This window comes from Pongo abelii, chromosome 1 (assembly GCF_028885655.2).
Source record: "Pongo abelii isolate AG06213 chromosome 1, NHGRI_mPonAbe1-v2.0_pri, whole genome shotgun sequence".
In the NCBI taxonomy this organism is placed as follows: Eukaryota; Metazoa; Chordata; class Mammalia; order Primates; family Hominidae; genus Pongo; species Pongo abelii.
In genome coordinates, this window is record NC_071985.2 from 93135340 (window position 1) to 93154635 (window position 19296).

Below are 19296 nucleotides of genomic sequence, written 5' to 3' on the forward strand. Positions count from 1 at the left end.
CCTTCACAAACCCAAAGCATTTAGAAGGTACAATGAAACCTCTTAGGAAATAACTCCAATGTGCAAAATCTGCAAAGCAGTTTCTAGAAACTAGTTGTAAGACTCTTAAGCTCTCCTTTATACTGGTAACATAAAAAGTTAAGATTTGAAAATAAGAAGAAGAGAATTCATTTGAAGAAAGCTATGCCCTGAATCTCCTCCCACTGACGGTGTCTGCCCTTCACCCCAAGCCTGGTGAGAGGGGCATCAATAAGACCATTCAGAGAGTCTGATGCAAGTACATTTGATTCCTAAATTGGGATGCAGTTTCCCCACTGGCAGGCCTGATTCTGCAGCCCTAGGCTGTTTCAGCAGCATCTCCCTCTTTGAGTTTCTCAGGTGTGAGTCAGGCACCTGTGCAGTGCACCTCCAAGCTGCATCGAAGAACAAGGGACCAAAGAGAAAGAACAAGTGGCCACCTGAGAGTGCATTACCTGTGAGAAGGTAAGTGACAGATCCTCAGCATAGGGAAGGAGGGATAGCCAAGAAACCTATGAAAATGCTACATGACAGAAAGGGTAAATATAAACATTATCAACCCTAGAGCACCAACTACATATGTTGACCACATAGGAATAGTCAAGGAAAGGCTTTCCTATTGTCTCCTCCAAGAGTTGCAACCACTTCACATGAAGTGAATTCAAACATTCTGATTTTCATCTACAGTAAGGAGTCTGATACATTGTCTTCTCCACCCCCTAATCATTTTACAAACTCATGTGCCTATGTTCATGGGTCTCCACCCAGTGTTGTGCCAAGAGACCCAGGCCCTTTTGTCAATCTTTATTACAAGTAAATTAAGGGAACATCAACCACCTTAGGCACTAGGAGGACAGGTTTATCATTGTCATCTTTGCCCTCTGGCTTTCAAAATTTCCACACAGGCGGGTGAATAAACAGATTATTTTCGGGATCTTCAATATTGGAGAACTAGCAGTGACTCACATTGCTCCACCCAATGTCCAAAGGTGATGCATTAAGACCCTTATTTTGACAACATTCAAGTTTTTTTCATTCTTCCCACATCTTAATAACAACTTAGAGACTTCTACCCTTCTAGATAGAGTAACTTCACCCACCACAACTCTCCTATCTTTTCTCCATTCTCTTTTGAATCACTCTAAGTCTCTTTATTATCTGTTGTTCAAGCATAACTCTTCTATTTGGTAGTGGCCCTGAGGCTAGTGGCTGTAGCTCAGACCTTTAAGCCTAGCCCAGAACTAGGATCTACTCCAGGTGCTTTAATTATACTTTTAATTATACTTTAATTATACTTTTGTTATGACTTTTCCCATTGGGAGTGGCCCTGAGACCAGTGACTATAGCTTGGACCACTCAGAATCTCAGCTTCGCCTGACATCAGAATCCACTCTAACATTCGACTTTGCTTTCATTTGAGCTATTACAGATGAAAATAACCAGCGGATTGTATATTTAGCCTTTTACTTGATACTTTGCATTTCCTTTTGTATCCAGCAAGCCTTCAACTCAGGAGCTGGAGCCATCATTTCTAAATTCTATTAGCAACTTTTACCTGCACAGGTGCAATCCCATATCATTGATAACCTTGTTGCCATGCAGGAATCAACCATTTATTTTCCCTACCCTCTCATGCTTTCTCCTCCCAAACCACATGTTTACTGAGTCATAGTCATTCTAGTCAATTCATTTCTGATGCCAACTGTGAGAATGGACCTGCTATAAACTTTGTGTAGTTGCTGCAGGCCACTGGCTAATTGTCAGAGTTTTGAAAAGGTTCTCTACAAAAGTAGCATGTACTCTTGTTTTTTTAAAGAAGAGGATTTTCGCATTTCCTTATGCTACCATTGTCTACACTGCATATTTACACATATATGTTGAATTTTAAGTTTGTCAAATTTTTGGCTAATGTTGTTCTGTAATTTTGTATTTTTCTCTAATGATCCATTGAAACCACTCACCATCCTGATATTATATTCTACATTTTTAGTTATTTCTTAATTTTAAAAAAATTACTAGCACTTAGTTGGATTACAGAGGAGGAAGGAAGAAAGAAAGGATGGATATCAAAGGTCAATTGTCAGTCTACATCTACTGCTGTCTAACTCTCTCCCCCAACCCAGCTGTGGGGCTGCAAACCCCACAGGCTAGGATGGTGGCTCTTCTCTTTCAGCCCTGGAAGGAGGTCCAGGAAAAGGCCATAACCCAGAGCTTCTACTCCAATCTTTCCTCTACCTAGACACCTTGCCCTCCACCTAGGGCTGCAGTTCCCTCCCACATCAGGAAACAGCCATGCTGTCCCTCCCCAGAGTCTCACAATCCTGTCTTGAGTTTCTCAGAATCTATGGTCTTCTTTTCCTCCTGGCATCTGTCTGTGGCTGGGCTGATGTTATCAGCACCTTGCCACTTACCATAGGCATGAACTTGGACAACTGGGATCTCTCTGGACATCCAGGATCCTATATTGTCTTAGTCTGTTTTGTTTTTGTCCTCCTACAACAGAACACCTGAGACTGGGTAATTCATAAGGAATAGAAATGTATTTGGCTCACAGTTGTGGAGGCTGGGAAGTTCAAGATCAAGTGGCTCCATCTGGTGAGAACTTTCTTGCTGCATCGTCAATGTCAAACGCAGAAGGATAAGTGAGCACATGCAAGGAAGAGCAAGAGATTGAACTCTCAGCCTCAAGCTCTTTTATAATTAGCAGCTAATTTATTCATGGTGGAGCACTCATGCCCTAACACCTTTCACTAAACCCCACCTCTCAACACTGTTACAGTGGGAATTAAGTTTCTAACACATGGACTTTGAAGGATACCTTCAAACCATAGCGTATATCATCTATAAGGTTAATGTAATGATTAGTCAATAAAGTTATTTTGAGGATTCAATTTAATGTACATTGGGGATTCATTGAAATCATGCATGTGAACTCACTGATGTAGTAAATATTCAATAAATACATTCCTTTTGTAACCCACCTCCCAGCTTGAGAGTCCTGTCATTTGGGATTCAAATAAAATAGATGTGTTCATGCATCCAATGTTTTACAGAGGTCCAGAGCCTTTCCTACAAATTTGTGCATTCCTAAGAGCTTACATTCTCATGACTGCCTCTCAGATCTCTCTCCTTTCTGAACTCTCCACCACGCAGAAGTCTACATTGCTTTCTTATCTGTTACATACTCACACACATACTCACACATGTGCATACACACAGACACATACACTTACTCTTTGCTGATTCCATCTGATCAAGGTCTGCTTTACTTTATTTTTCCAAAACACTACTGGTACCAGGATCCTGAGTATAATAAACTCTTACCAAAGACTTGGCATTCAGAGTGTGTGTGTATATATATGCCTTAGGACAGGATAAATGAACATTGAGACATTGAGACTTTTTTAAAGTTTCTGTCATTTTTGTCAGTATGGAATGTCTATTGGCTAACTGCCCAGTGTCACTGGCCTCCAGCCACATGACTTATTCTCTCTCCCCAGATTCCTCCCCAAAACCACTCACTTATATAGTTTTCCTAACCAAACAATTCCCAAACAAGAACTGCTTCCAGGACTGGACAAGAAGAAGAAATGGCATAAGAGCAGGAAGAGATGCAGAGGGAATTTGAATTTGAGAGAACACTGACTTGCATGGCCAAAGGTAGAAATAGGCGCTGCACTGACCCCAGTGATGTAGGTCCTTAAGGTGATCCTTCAGGTTACCTCCAGGGGAGCTGAAGGAACTGGGATGCTTAACCATGAAGAAGGAGCCCACATGACACCTCCTCCATGAAGCCCTTCCTGATTCCACCAGTGAGAGTGGCCTCTCCTTACTTTGAACTGCTTTGCATCATTTGTTTTCTATATAGCTTTTGTGAGATTCAACCTTGTGATGAGGATGCTCCATATTGAGTTTTTCCTGACCAATGTGAATGTGATTCCCCATGATATGGATCACATCTGACTCCTGGACATGTGCCCAGGGCCTTGCTTCTAATAGAGGCTTGGTTGAGTGAGTTAATTAATAAGAAGAACCTACCTGACAGGGTGCTGCCCTTGAAGCCATGACATAAGCTATTCTCTGCCCCCAGAGAGAGTAAGGAATGGTTCAATTCAAATTCAGTAGGAGGGAAGCAGGTCAGGTACAAGAAAGAACTTGCTGACTCAGTAAGTGGGTTACACTAACAGGCAGTGGCAAACAAAGCAAACCCCGCACCTTTGAACGGAGAGAGGAGGTAGCTTCTGTGGTGCTTTTCCCTGGTCCAGAACCGGTCTGAGAGAGAAACAGGCTGAGGATGTAGATCACATCTAGCTCCTGTGGCTGATCAGAGGCCTAGGGCAGTGGCCGTGGGGCAGTTCAGAGCTTAGACTAGGCCCTGATGCAGTTCATGGTCACAACTGTGCAGCCAGAGCAAGTGAGGGAGCCTGAATGGCACCCTGGCTGGGATTGTTCAGGGCACTGCTCCCAAAAAAGAGAAACCATGGATCCAGCACTTTCTATGTGGCAGACACGGCACTAGGTGCTTGGGACTTTATTGCGTTTCACCAGAACAGCAACAGAGTGAGGGAAGCCTTGCCAGACCCATTTTGTAGAAGAGCAAACTGGGGCTTAAATTTGAAATTTGAACACAGGTCTACTGCAATTTTACTACACTGGGCTACCTTCCTAAAATCAATGGAATAGAAGTGGTGGATTCCATTTAAATAGGAAAGTCCTGTGGTTCTCTCATTTGTTCTCAATGAGAAAACACTCCTGTCTACTGTTTCCCATGCCCTCAAAGTCTGTAGCTCTGCTGGAGTGAAGGCTTCTGAATCCAACGTTTATTTGAAGGGAATCCAAGGAAGTTCTGTCTTGTTTCTTGTCATTGAAAAGCCAGGAGTAGCTCCAGGAGCCAAGATAGGGATGGTCTTGTGTGGTGTTGGACCTGAGTCAGACTACATAATCGCAAGTCCCCAGGGGGGCCAACTCTCCAACCTGGTTCAGCCTCCAGTAAAATTTCAATCATAGGGTCCATGTGCCCAGCATGTTATCCATGAGGATTGAGAATCTGACCCCTGAAGACAGTGGGCAGTACCAGATTCAAGTCAACTTAACCTGGAGAGAGAGCACTTACCCATGCTTCTCACCTCACCATCTGTGTAAAGTGGCAGCCCACGCTATCGTCAATTTCACAAACCTCCCACTCTGCCCTCCCCAGTTTAGACATGGACTAGACCTTGCAGGGCTGAGTGCACCTCAGCTGGCTTCTACTACTGTTGTTGCCTCTTCTTTTGCTTCCCCATTTCACCAGGATGAGCTCAGGCCAACACAGATATTTCTCCTTCCTTCCTTCCTTCCTCTCTCTCTCTTTCTTTCTTTCTTCTTTCTCCCTCCCTCCCTTCTTTCCTTCCTTCCTTCATTCTTTCTCTCTCTCTCTGCCCCTCCCTCCTTCTCTCCCTCCCTCCCTCTTTCTTTCTTTCTCTTTCTTTCCTTCTTTCTTTCTTTTTCCTTTCTTTTTCTTCTTTCTTTCACACATACACACGAACAGTCTCACATTTTGACTTGCTGCAACATCTAGCTTTATTTATTTCGCCTGACAGAAGCTGAACATTTCTGTTCTTCCTTCCATTTCTTCTAGATCAATTCTTAATCTCCCCAAGGCACATGTCTGCCTCAAGCCGACTAGGTAAAGACTGTGTACTTTCAATAAATTCAGAAAAGCCAAAAGGAAAAAAACTCAATACTTTTAAAAATATTACTCCTTTATCTTTAAAAAAAAATTCACTTAAACCTTTAAAATAAATAGACTTTAAAAATTATATTGGGACTGGCCTTGGGGACATCAGCATTTATTGGTTCATTGAAGAAATAATCATAGTGAACATTTTTTTTTTTTTTTTTGAGATGGAGTCTTGCTCTGTCGCCAAGGCTGGACTGCTGTGGCGTGATCTCAGCTTACTGCAAGCTCTGCCTCCTGGGTTCACACCATTCTCCTGGCTCAGCCTCCTGAGTAGCTGGGACTACAGGCGCCCGCCACCACGCCCGGCTAATTTTTTTTTTATTTTTAGTACAGACGAGGTTTCACCGTGTTAGCCAGGATGGTCTCGATCTCCTGACCTCGTGATCCGCCCACCTCGGCCTCCCAAAGTTCTGGGATTACAGGTGTGAGCCACCACGCCAGGCCTCATAGTGAACATTTTTAAATGCCTACTATGAACATTGTATAAGGTATGTTATATTATTTCTAACTTTCAAAATATAGAGGAAGAGACTCCACAATTCGAGTTAGTTTTATAACTGAGGATATAGTCAAAGTCAAACAGCTTTTTTGTTAACTTTTATTTTAAAGAAGCAAAAAAGAGCTCGAATAGCTAAGGCAACCCTAAGCAAAAAGAATTAAGATGGAGGCATCATGCTACCCAACTTCAAACTACACTACAGGGCTACAGCAACCAAAATAGCATAGTACTGGTACAAGAAGAGACAAACTGACCAGTGGAAGAGAACAGAGAACCCAGAAATAAGACTGCACACCTACAACTATCTGATCTTCAACAAACTTGACAGAAACAAGCAGTGGAGAAAGGGCTCCCTATTCAATAAATGGTGCTGGGAAAACAGGCTAGCCCAAATGCAGAAGATTGAAACTGGACACTTCCTTACACCATATACAAAAAGTAATTCAAGATGGATTAAAGACTTAAGAGTAAAACACAAAAGTATAAAAACCCTAGAAGACAATCTAGGCAATACCATTCAGGACATAGGCATGGGCAAAGATTTTATGACAAAGACATCAAAAGCAATTGAAACAAAAGCAAAAATTGACAAATGGTATCCAATTATACTAAAGAGCTTCTGCACAGCAAAAGAAACTACCAACAGAGTAAAGAGACAAGCTATTGAATGGGAGAAAGATTTGTCAAACAATGCAGCTGACAAAGGTCTAATATCCAGCATCTATAAGGAACTTAAACAAATTTACAAACAAACAAATGACCCTATTAGAAAGTGGGCAAAGAATGTGATCAAGCAGCTTTTAAATGCCAAGCTAACAAAACAACTGAGATCTTTCTGACTCTCAGATTGAGTGTTTTCTACCACAAACTAAAGATACCAAAATATTTTTAAAGGAAAAAAAGAGAAAAAAAAGTCACCCAGTAACATAACCTAACAGAATTGTTCAATAGCATTTTCAATAGTGAGAGAAATATTCTATATCTGTGCTTCCCAATAAGGTAGCCACCAGCCAACTGTATATTTAAAATGTGACTAACATGAACAAGAAACTGAATATTTAATTTTAGTTAATTTAAAATTGGCCATTCTTTCATTATATCCCAACATATTCAATTCCATATATTTAATGTCTATGAGACCCCTCTTCTTAAGAACAAACCTGGAGTTCAGGACCTCTATACATGGCAGACAGGATACAGAGCTATGAGAATAAGAGAAAAACAATGGCGAAACCCGTATGTTTTCCTTAGAACCCACAAGTAAACTGCAGCAGCTAGAAAGTATATGCTGCAATCCAACCAAATTAATAGCCTCTACTTTCAGTAAGAGTGGGGGAATTGGGCACAAAGCCTTAGCTCTCCACAGTTAGATAAGTGAGCTGCTATCATGAATGTGTCAAATGTTTACATTATTGTTTTGTTTTCTTTTACCTTTTAACTGTTTTCACAACCATCTTGTCCAGTAAGAAACTAATTTTTCTGTGGTTATATCAATTGGACCTTCATCTTTATCACTTCTGGCTTTGCAGATGAACTTAAAGAACTATTTTTCACTGATGACTATAAAAATATTAACCAATTACCTTCACCATATTTATTCTTTTCTTTTTCATATAAATATTTATTATAATTGTTTCTAATAAGTGATAAGGTGAAAACACTCATTCATGTACCTCACTCCCAGAAATTCTATTTTCTTTCTTTCTTTTGTTTTTTGGTTTGTTTGGTTGTTTATTTTTCTTAAGACAGCATCTTGCACTGTCACCCCGGCTGCAGTGCAGTGGCAGAATCTCGGTTCACTGTAGCCTCAAACTTCTGGGCTGAAGAGATCCTCCCACCTCAGCCTCCCCAGCAGCTTGGACTACAGGAAAGTGCCACCATGCTTGGCTAATGTTTTTAAAATTTTTATAGAATTGACGTCTTGCTATCTTGCTCAGGCTGATCTCAAGCTCCTAGAGTCAAGCAATTCTCCCACCTCAGCCTCCCAACGTGCTGGGATTACAGGCCTGAACCACTGTGCCTGGCCCAGAGGTTCTTACTAGATATTGAGATGGAGCCTGAGCAGGGGTGTTTGGAAATTCCTCTCTAAGGGATTCAGATGCTCAACTATAGATAAGAAATATATGTTGGCATAAGTTCTAACTGATACAAGGTTATAAATTTTTCCCTAAATGTTAGGTCCTTAATTCAATACCGTTTATTGAATTCTTCATTCATATACCAATAACTTTCAAATTTGTATCTCCAGCCCAGATTTCTTTAGGCTCTAGATCTACACACCTTTGAGCTCTTAATTTTTAAATCCAAAATTCTACTTAACAGCTCCTTTTTGATATCTGAAAAGCACCTGACACTGAATGTATCCAAGATAATACACCTAAGCCTGGTCTTCCTTGAGTATTCCCCGCCTCAGTGGAGGATGCTACCTCCACACTGTCACCCTTGACACTTTCTTCTCCCTCAACTCAGGCAACAAGCCATCAGCAGGACTTCTCCATTTTAAAATCTCTTCAGTACATCCACTTTCTTCCATCTCTATTGCAACTACTTCAGTTCAACCTATTGTCTCTCATACTTTTTCATGAGTAGCAATAGCCAACTAATTGGGGTTTCCCACATATTCCTGGAACCCCTGTGCAGCATTTTCTGCACTGAAGCCAGAGTGATGTTTCACTTTTTTCTATCTTTTTAGTTTTATTTTTTTGAGACAGGGTTGTTCCATCCCCCAGGCTGCAGGACAGAGAGCCTTGTACACCAAATTCCAGAAGAGTCTGGGGAAAATGTAATCTTCCTGCATGGCCAGGAAAATACAAAGGAAATCATTTGATGAACGTTACCTCTATCCTCATAGATGTTCTAGTAAAAGCTACTGAATGAATTTAATTAATTTACTTCTAAAACTGTGTGGGTCTGCCTTGGTCTTGCCCTTCCTCGGGTTGACTTGTAACCTGTAATATTTTTAATAATAGTACTTTGTGGTTTATATTTCTTCTTGGGATTGTATTAGTAGGTTATATTTTTCTAGAAAATTATCCATTGAAGTGTTCAGGTATATGAAGCTAAGTTATTTATCACATTAGCATTCTTTTTGTAATCTCTGCTGCCTGTATTGCTGTGTTCTGTTTTTTTATTTCTAAATTGTGTGGTTTGTAGGACTTCTCTTTCCTTTTTGTGGTTATTCTTGCTGGGTTTTTGTCTACTGTTTTGTTCTCCCAATAAGCCAGCATTTGGCTTTGTTGACCATGTCTGTATCTTTAGTTCACTTAAATTAATTGTCCCTTTTATTCCTATAGTCGATTACCTTTATTTTCTCTGTGTTAATTTTTTTTCTAGTCTTACGAAGTGGACATTTTGTTCATTAATATGTAGACACTTTTGTTTTCTAATATAATTTTCAAATACTATTTTAGCTATACCTTATAAATTCATACACAAACCATTTGCATTATTTAGAACATTGCTTTGTGATATTTAAAAATTACATCATTATTTTCTGTTGAATTCTGTACAATGAGCATTTAATTTGGAAAATAAGATAAACTCTTTAATATTTATTGAAGTTTGCTTTTGGCTTAATATGTGGTCAAGTTTTACAAATCTTCCATGTACACTTGAGAATAACATGCATTCTCTATTTACTAGGTGTTAGGTTTGGAATTTATCTATTAAATCAAATCAGTCAATTGTGTTGTTCAAATCTTCTCTCTCTTAATTTTTGTCTGTATTCTTTTTCAATTACTAAGAGACTTGTACTAAGATCGCCTATTATGAAAATAGATTTGTCTGTTTCTTCTTGCTATTCTTTGAGTTTTGCATAATATAGTGTGAGAGTGTGTTATTAAAAGCATTTTTATACATTGCTGGTATATTTAGAATTTTTGTATGATTTCTTTTCTTCCCAAAAATGTCTCTTGTGAACTCTAAATTTCCCTATATAAATAGCTGGATTGCAGATGGCTGGATTGAGTTTTCTGTCCAAACTGTTCATATGCATTGTCTAATTAGTGAGATGTTTTTCCACTTGAGTTATGTGATTATGGATGTATGTGGCATTATTTATCTCACCTTATTCCGTCTTTCTATTCTTCTGTTTTCTCTATGTGTCTTTTCTACTTTCCTTCAGGTAATTAAGTTTAAAATTTACTCCATCTATTCCTCTGCTTTTGTAGAAGTTATACACTGCATTTCTTTTCATTTAGGATTTGACTTAATATATTAACACGCATACCTAATTCAAAGTCTAAATCAGTATCTCCACCCACTTCTAGACACTGAAAAGGAAATTAAAGCACTTTTACTCTTTTCATTTTCTTCTTATCCTAAATATTATAGTTACCCAATATTTCTCCTCTATTTTTTGCTGCAACAATTATAAATTGTTATTGTTTTTATGCAACCAGTGCTCAAATCTTCTCCCTGTTTGCCACTTTCTATTCTCACCTTTCCTTTTGTTTTCAACCTTTCCTTCTAGACCATTTTTCTTCATACAATAGACCTTCAGTGATGGTCTGTTGGTGGTAAATCTTCTCAGTTTCAATTTAACTGAAAATATCTTTATTTTGCCCTCATTTTTGAAGAGAGTTTACAGAGGTATACAATTCAAAGCTGACAATTATTTTCTACAAACCATTGAGAATATCAAACAACATGAATTACTGTTGGGCTATCATTTTTTCATCATTGCTTTGCAGTTGGTCTGTCTTTTCTACCTCTGGCTATTACACAATTTTATCTTTATCTATGGTGTCTGCTCAAGTTGTAATACATTAGGTTTAGGTGGAGAACTGCCCCAATCACAGGCAAAACCAGTGCCAAATGACTATCTGAGACAGTTAGACCCATTAATAGATTTGTAGGACAAAAAGAACACAGTTAATGCTTCCAAGAAAAAGATGTGTATAAGAAAAGATTAAAGACTTTTGGGGAAATCAGGCAGCGCATGTCTAGAGTAGGTGTCTGGGGGCTAATGAAGCCTCCTGCTTCCACCACTGGGACTGGAACACCTCCTACCCCAGTGGTTCCTGGAGGCACATGATCCCACTGTGGCCGTTAATGAGAGCCTCAGTCAACAGACATCCACTCCTGACAGGCACAGGCTGCAACTCCATGACTGTCCGGTTTGCTCACAGCCACTTCACTAGATAGCAGGTCTGCAGGTGTTTGAGATATTATCCAATCATGTACATAGGTTTACCATTACAAATGTTTTAGATTTACCAATGTCTTAAACCTATTTCTTTGCTCAACATCTCTTCTCTCTCTGTCCTATCTGTTCTTTCATCAAAATGTTTTGGTTTTGTGTTATAGGTTTGATTCCTGCCTTTGCATCTCTGAAAACTTTAAACATGGTTTTCTGAAGATTCCTTGCACATTTTTCTGTTAACTGTGGTTCCCAAACTGTGGGTTTCCTTGTGTGGCCTCTGCTGATTCTCTGGAATGTACATTTTCTAAAATGCTGGTAAATTTTCTTACTGTGATCACATACTCTGCAGTAATTGTTCTCTACAAGGGCCCATATATGTTCCTTGAGTTGACAAAGTCTCTCCACGGGTCAGGTCAGTGTTTCCTCTGCTAGGGCACTGAGGCTTCACCTGTTTTTAAGATTACTTCTGGGCTCAGGATTCCAGCATGTGATAAGAATTCACACCCACAGGGTACAGTGCAGGTGTCAGCCCCCTAAGCTGATTTCCCAGGCCAGAGGACAGAAACTTTTCCATCAGATTTTCACCCCAGTTCCTCATCTGCCTTTCTGCAGCTTTCCTACAAGCACAAGCACAGCCTAGGCATCATCCCATGTAGGGACGTTTAACATGGGCCTCTAAGACATGCGTCTGGTTCCAATAATCCCTTGAGCCACAAGAACTTCAAATCCCATTCACCTCTTTAGCACAGAGTTCCCTCTTGATTATGTAACAGGAGTTTTGTTACAAACTTTTTTTTTTTTTTTTTGAGACTGTCACCCAGGCTGGAGTGCAATGGCACAATCTCGGCTCACTGCAACCTCTGCCTCCCACGTTCAAGTGATTCTCCCGCCTCAGCCTCCTGAGTAGCTGGGATTACAGGTACCCACCATTATGCCCAGCTAATTTTTGTATTTTTGTAGAGACAGGGTTTCACCATGTTTGCTAGGCTGGTCTTGAACTACTGACCTCAGGTGATCTGCCTGCCTGCCTCGGCCTCCCAAAGTGCTGGGATTACAGGCATGAGCCACCATGCCCAGCCCCAAACAACACTTTTATTGAGCATATTATACTGTCAGAGCATTAAGAGGGGCTTCTTGAGTCAGCTCAAGTGCCTTCTTGACTGGGAGTTTCCAAAGTGTCTTTTCCATCTTCATAATTCTTGTTGCCCACAAACCCCCAACAGATTTGCGGAAGGCAGCCACTGCCTCAGGCAGAGGCTGGAACCCAACAGAGAATGCAGAGCTCAGTGTTCATCTTTGACTTCCAAAATGAGCAAGATCAGTATTTTATTAATTATAGATAAACTGATATAGGGGAGCTCCATTCCTTATTCCATGGGGATGGTGAGGAAGAGAGGAGAAGAAAAGAGCATGGAGCTGAGGAGTCAGAAAGGGCCTTCCTTGGCTTGTTTCATTGTGGTCATCAAGCAGTTGGTCTTCTGGATTCAATAGTGATTAGCATGGTTCTTTCTCTTACGGGGCATTTTCATAGGTCCTTTGGATACCTCTTCTCTGTAATGCTAGGGATCTGTCACCCACTCTGTCATAGGTACTATAGTCTTGGGATGGGCATTTCTGTCTTTCTCTTTTACCCCTGGTACATGGCTGGTCCATTTCCACACAATCTGTCTATTGGGGTTCTGTTACTCTTCCCAACTCTCAACACAGTTTTTTTAAGAACTTCCATCTCAATTATGAATAATCTGTTCATCAATGGCAATGCAATTTCTTCCCTACTGGCAGCCAATACTCCAGCATCATAGGCTGTTTCAGCAGCATCTCCCCTTTGGCTTTCTCAGGTATGGATCAGACACCATTCAGTGCATCCCAAGTGGCAGGGGACATATAGAGCTCTCTGAATGGTGTCCTTGTATCCTCACTTACCAACATTGAGGGGAGGGATGGGCCCCCATGGGGTGGGAAGGGGACTTACCAAATAACTCTCTCCAAAAAGACTGCCTTCCACCTTATCTCCAAACCCTAATCATTTCATGCTTTAGTATAGGTGACAGCTTACTGATCTTAACACCAGTTTTCGGAAACTCCTTTGTAAATTCTGTATGTGGAAGATATTTTCCCTAGAGGTTTGAATTTACCTTCCAAGTGCTATGAGAGTTGCAAAGGATCAGATGACACGTGTGCAGGACAAGAGGAGGGATTATGGGTGGTGGAGGAAGCTGAGAGATTTTGGCTGCTGTCTCTTCTCTAAATCTGGGGTTCTGTGGCACTTTCTCAGTGTATGACTTTGGGCAAACTGTTTCACTTCCCCGAGCCTGTTTTTCTGGGTGCAAAGTGCCCTGCGTTCCCAGCAGGTGCTCTGAAAGTATTGCGATAATAGATGAGGAGTGTGCTACACTAATGCATTATTTCCTCTGTCCCTTTCTACCCCACAGCCTGTGCCCCTTCCCCAGATCCTGACCAGGTCATCATCTGTCACACCAGACTGCTGAAAATTTACCCAGGAGGACAGGGCTCCAAGGGCCACAGAGGACCTGAATGTGACCTGGGAGAGCCAGGGCCTTCCTAGAGAGCTAGATCAGAGGGGTGCAGGAGATTGGTTAGGGTGGTGGGAGAAATTATAGAAAGACACAAACATTTTTGGAAGGCCAGGAGGTTTTGCAAAAGCTTTGGAAAAGGATTTGACTGAAGCCAGCCAAATTCTCTTATCTGGAGCCCGAAAGCAAAGATTAGATAACAAGGAAGTGTAAAGGAATCGATCTAGATAAGTTAGTTTACTTAGGCCTCAGAACCTGGCCTTTAATCATCCATGCACAAGACTGTTCTCTCTGAGGGGGGTGACCATGTTAATTACCCACAAAGAGTGTTAACTCAAGCCTTTTTCATTAAATCTGTACTAAATAAATGCAAGCATCACCAGCTTAGGGGGACTCCTAACTCTCTTTGGCCCCCAGTGCCAGCAGTCCCCTAGCCCGCTCTTTCACCGGATACCTGTGTCTGAGTACTCCTGTCATCTGTCACTCAGCCAGGGTCTGTGGGTGGGACCCAGCTGGTGGTGCCCCAAGGAACACTGCAACAAATCATGACAGAACCCTCCAAAATGAAGGTGAAGAGACTGCACATTCAGTAAGTCAGTAAATCATTGGTGCCCGCTCGGGATTTCCAAGTTCAAGGGAATTGTTCAGGCTAGGGTTTCATCATGGGACAACAGTTATCAGCTCAACAGAAACATGAAAGTATTGAAACAGCTGTTTAAAGCTAGTGGAGCCTCGGTTTCACAGGCTCAATTAAGGGACCTAATGCAAACTGTTCTTTCCCATAACCCAGAATTCCCAGAAGAAGGTACGCTAGACGTAAAGCTCTGGGAACAAGTGAAGAGAAATCTTAAACAACATAATGCACAAGGGCAAAATGTTGCAGTAACATCTTTAGCGTTATGGGCCTAGTTAGGGTGGCCCTGGCCCCATTATACACAAAAGAGCCTAAGAAGGGAAGGGAAGAGGAACCATCACCTACCTTACCATCTCCTTCCCCTCCCTCAGCCCTGCCATTACCAGGCAAAAATACCAAAGAGGAAATGGAGGTTTTGCCTGAGCCCCCTCCTCCAATAAATTAGAAAAAAGACAAGGGATACGCTACAGCTATGAGACTCTGTCTTAGGCAAGTGGCATTAGAAAGGAAGCTGTTAGCCTGCCCACTGATGCAAAATCAACAAGGCAATTGACTACATAAAAAAATTAGAAAAAGCATTAGAGAAAACAGAGCCACTAGCCCATTTACAATATGGTTAATTAAGGTCACTCTACAGACCTCTTTCTGATAATGACCACAACTAATTCAAAAGCCTGTTTTTATTTCTTCCCTATCCCTAACATGACTCTCTCAAAATCCAATCTGAGTAAAACAGTAGTCTTTAAATGGAGAGAAATTACAAAGAGCCCATGAATTAGTTAAAGGACGATTAAAAGCCAGCCATATAAATCTGTCAACAACCCTTGGAATTCGCCCATTTTTGTCATTCCCAAAAAGTCTGGTAAATGGAGACTTTTGCATGACTTACGTGCTATTAATGCTAATTTGCAACCTATGGGGCCCCTTCAACAGGGCCTCCCCTCCCCCATGATAATTACTCAAGATTGTCCTATAATTGTTATTGACTTAAAAGACTGCTTTTATATGACTCCCCTTTCAAAGCAGAACAGAGAAAAATGTGCATTTACAATACTAGCGATCAATAATGAAAAACCAGCTCGCCGATTTAATTGGAAAGTTCTTCCTCAAGGAATGTTGAACAGTCCTACCATGTGTCAGTATCATGTAAATTAGGCTTTGCTCCCCAATAAAAAAGAATTTCCTAATTGTAAGATTATTCATTTTATGGATGATATTTTACTGGCAGCCCCAATGGAGCCAGTACTTTTAAGTTTATATGCCTGTGTCATAAAGAATACACAGTTAAGAGATTTAATCATAGCCCCTGAAAAAGCACAATTGTCCTCTCCTTGGAAATGTCTTGGGTACATCCTAACTTCCTGGTCAGTAAGACCTCAAAAGGTTAAATTAAATACTAGCAACTTACATACCTTAAGTGAGTGTCAAAAATTACTGGGTGATATTAATTGGCTTCACCCCACCTTAGACATAACTACTAATAAGTTACAGAACCTGTTTTCTATCTTAAAAGGCAATGCTGCCCTAGACTCTCCTAGATATTTAACCCCTGCAGCAAAAAAGGAAATTAAAAAAATAAAGCAAGCTATTTCTCAAAGGCAACTAAATTGCATAGATCCACAGTATTCAATTCAGTTGTTTGTTTTTCCCACTAAACACTCCTCTACAGGTTTAATAGGGCAGGTGGCCCCAGGGCTATACTTCCTAAAATGGGTTTTTTACTCACACACCAAGACTAAAACACTATCTCCCTATGTCCAGTTAGTTAATATAGTCATCTATTCAAGCCACAGACAATATGATCTATTGCTAGGTTATGACCCTAATATCATAAGAGTTTCTTTAAGTAAAAAGCAATTCAAAGCAGTCTTGCCCCTATCTATAGATTTACAAATAGCACTCTCTGATTACACAGGTCATACAAAGCATGCCCTTCCTGCTAATATACCTCTTTGGTTCTTATCTCATACTCCTGTGAAACTTATCTAAACAATTTCAACTTACTCAGAGACTAGCTAAACAAATTATCCTGCAATTCCCAAATTGCCAGCTCACAGGCACATCCCCTCCTTCAACAGGTATTAACCCTAGAGGACTAGAACCTAATCAGTTATGGCAAACAGTTGTACACACACCTCCGAATTTGGAAAACTATAATATGTGCATGTATCCATTAATACCAATTCTCACTTAATTAGCGCTTATGCTTTTCCCTAAAGAGTTTACCCACTATGTCATTAAACATCTTCTTTTAACTTTTGCATTTATGGGGCAGCCCACAAAAATTACAACTAATAATAGCCCAGCTTATGCCAGCTCACGATTTCAACTATTTTGTCACACAGTGAACATCCAACATTCCACAGGCATCCCATATAACCCCCAAGGACAGGCCATAGTAGAACATGTCTATTCTACTCTTAAAAATATGCTCAGGAAACAAAAAAGGGGGAATATGAGTATGGACCCTGCAACACCATTGGCACAAGCCTTATTTACCCTTAGTTTTTAAAATTTAGATGATAAATTTCAATCAGCCATAGAAAAACATTTTGCAAAAGCCCCTCAAGACATAAAACCTGCAGTTTTATGGAAAGATGTAAATAGTAATGTATGCTGTGGTCCAAATGATTTGCTAACGTGGAGAAGAGGATATGCTTGTGTTCACACCCCCTCAGTTCCTTTTTAGATTCCAGCACAATGCATCAAACCTTACCATAGCATGGCTGGGACCCAAACCAGTACCAGAAATAAAGAAAACGACCCTACAGGACCCACAGCCCGGGACAATGTGGCTTCCTTGGATGACACAGGCCCCAGACAGAATGCTGAAGAAGACAACTCAGAAAGCTGAATGAATCCTGCTCCAGATACAGACACTATTCACTCCAGATATCTTGTTCTTTGCTGTGCTTCTTTTTAATTCTTTCACTCTGCCTGCTACCTATATCTGCTACTCTCTATTGGGCTCATCTCTTAGGTCCACCTTTCTTCCGCCCTGTCACCTGGGCAGAAACCCCCTTCCCAGCCTCTAATAATGTAAATGCTTGGCTAGGAGGGATAGATTTACCCTCAATGGGGTCCATCATTAATGGCACACATATTGGACTGAGGTGTCAAGTAACACTACATGTCACTCCCTGATTGGAAAAAAAAAAGTTGTTAATTATACTCATGTTTGTCTTATGTTATTTACTAATTGTAGGATGCAAAGCTGGAATATGAGTTATGACCACTGCACCTGACAAACCTGTTACTGCACACATCTATACTCTTCAATCGACAAAACCTAACGCAAAAAAAACATGAAAAGGGGAGATGTAGGAGATTGGTCAGGGTGGTGGGAGAAATTATAGAAAGATACAAACCATCTTGGAAGGCCAGGAGGTTTTGTAAAAGCTTCAGAAAAGGATTTGGCTGAAGGGAGCCAAATTCTCTTATCTGGAGCCTGAAAGCAAAGGTTAGATAACAAGGAAGTGTGAAGGAATTGATCTACATAAGTTAGTTTACTTGGGCCTTGGAACCTGGCCTTTAATCGTCCACACACAGGACTGTTCTCTCCGAGGGGGGCAACCATGTTAATTACCCACAAAGAGTGTTAACTCAAGCCTTTGTCATTAAATCTATACTGAATAAATGCGAGCATCACCAGCCTAGGGGCCTGTTAACTCTCTTCAGCCCCTAGTACTGGCAGTCGCCTAGCCCACTCTTTCACTAGATACCTGTGTCTGAGTACTCCTATCATCTTTGTTCAGCCAGGGTCTGCAGGTCGGGCCCAGCAGAGGGAGACCCCAGGACCAGTCCCCCATCCCAGGACCCTTGTTGTGAGCCTGCCCCTGAACCAGCACAATGCCAGCCTCACATGTGTGATCAGCAACCACGTGGACCAGAAAACTGCCACCTCAGACCCTGGGGGAGGTCTGTTGAACTCAAGAAATTATCTGGCAAGGACAGTGTTCTAGATCTGGGGACACTCTTTTCCCAGAAGATTGAGGATAGGGTGAGGTCTTGCTCACCATTGCCAGGAAATGTGATATCCAGCTTTCCCAGCTCCTGGGACAATACCATGTGGGAAGACACAGAAACAGTAAAAGTTGGCATGTTCCCTAGGACATTACAGAGGAAGGCTGGAAAAAAGAAATCCACATTTTTCAGAAAGGAACAGATTAGGTATGTTAGGATTGATGTTTATTCCTGCTCTACTCTGAAGTGCCTTTGAGTGGACATAGAATCCTATTTGTAATGAGTGACTTCACAATGGAAGCCAGTATCAGCAGAGGAAGGTAGAGGGGTGAGCACTTCCCTCATGACATTAGAAGACAGCTTTCTACAGTCAGAGTCCTACAAACATGAAATGAAACCTTTGTTACACAGAGACAGCCACTTGGTGCAGGTGTTATAAGTGCAGGAGTTGTCAGGACTCCAGCGTGAATTCACCTCTGACAACACATTCTCAGAGTCTAGAAAACTCCCTTTGGTAAAAATCACATAGGCTTATTCCCAATCCCAAATTGTGTCAGGTGGAGCAGAGTGTCTGGCACTGTGCCAGTCCCCTGCAAGGAGCGTGGCAGCCCCAGAGCCCAGTCACCCAGCAGTCTCTCTCTCTCTGCTCTGTGTCTGACCCAACAGGGACTGGCACTCCACACTTATTACCATTACTGTGGATGATGCAGGCTGAAGGCCTTCTGCTCCTTGGGCTCCTGGGGAAGCTGGGAGTTGAGCTCACCTGGAAAAAGTTTCCAGCAGAAG